Source organism: Thamnophis sirtalis, unplaced genomic scaffold, assembly GCF_051295495.1.
Source record: "Thamnophis sirtalis isolate CommonGarterSnake01/CBP01778 unplaced genomic scaffold, rThaSir2_p1.2 scaffold_12, whole genome shotgun sequence".
NCBI lineage: Eukaryota > Metazoa > Chordata > Lepidosauria > Squamata > Natricidae > Thamnophis > Thamnophis sirtalis.
Window position 1 is genome coordinate 10759328 of NW_028261392.1, and position 1015 is coordinate 10760342.

Here is a 1015-nt window from a genome sequence, read left to right on the forward strand (position 1 = left end):
TGGCAAGACCGAGGTGGCGCAGTGGTTAGAGTGCAGCACTGCAGGCTACTGCAGCTGACTGCAGTTCTGCAGTTCAGCTGTTCAAATCTCACCGGCTCAGGGTTGACTCAGCCTTCCATCCTTCCGAGGTGGGTGAAATGAGGACCCGGATTGTTGTTGGGGGCAATATGCTGACTCTGTAAACCACTTAGAGAGGGCTGAAAGCCCTATGAAGCGGTATATAAGTCTAACTGCTATTGCTATTGCTATTGCTATAAGACAACGTTGTGGTTCGTTGACTGTCAGATAGTCAGATGAGTCAGAGGAGATTGGAGTGGGTTCCTGGGTTACCACCGGGGCCTGCGGAAGGCTCTGAGGAGCAGAAGGTCTCAGGCCCAGATGTGGAGCTGAGCCCATATACTCAGGGGGAGAGACAACTGTTTTCAGGTCCTGAACTGAGCAAGGGGAGGTGACAACTGGGGCCTGTCCCAGATCCATGTATGTGCAGAAAAGTGCAGCGAGGAGATCAATGCAGGACTAAGGGCAGGCTATCCAGGAAAAGGAGGAGATGTTAGCAAGCCCTTCCCTGGCTGGGATATAAGGAGGAGGGGTTGGAGATGACCTTTCATGCTCCAGAAGGGATCCCTCTGGAGGATTCCTTGCCAGGACTTCCTTGCAACTACCCATGTTGGTTAGGACTCTTCACGTTGGGGTTGAAGTGCTGATTGAGGCTCCCTGTGGGGGAACTCAGAGACTGCTATGGCTTGCAAATCAGCTAAGGATGTGTGACCTGGATTGTTGTCAGTTTCAATGCCTTGTATTCCTGGCCTTTCTAAATAAAAAGGGGTTTCGTGAAGGCTGGGTCAGAACAGAAAAGTCGTAAAATGGGGCAAAGCTCACTTAACAAGTGAGTTCTCACATAGCAACACCACATTCTGGGCTCAATTGTGGTCATAACTCAAGGACTACCTGTAAAATTTTAAAACTAGAGGACTAGATTTTTTCCAGGTTAGACTAGGACAGGGGTGTAGGATGT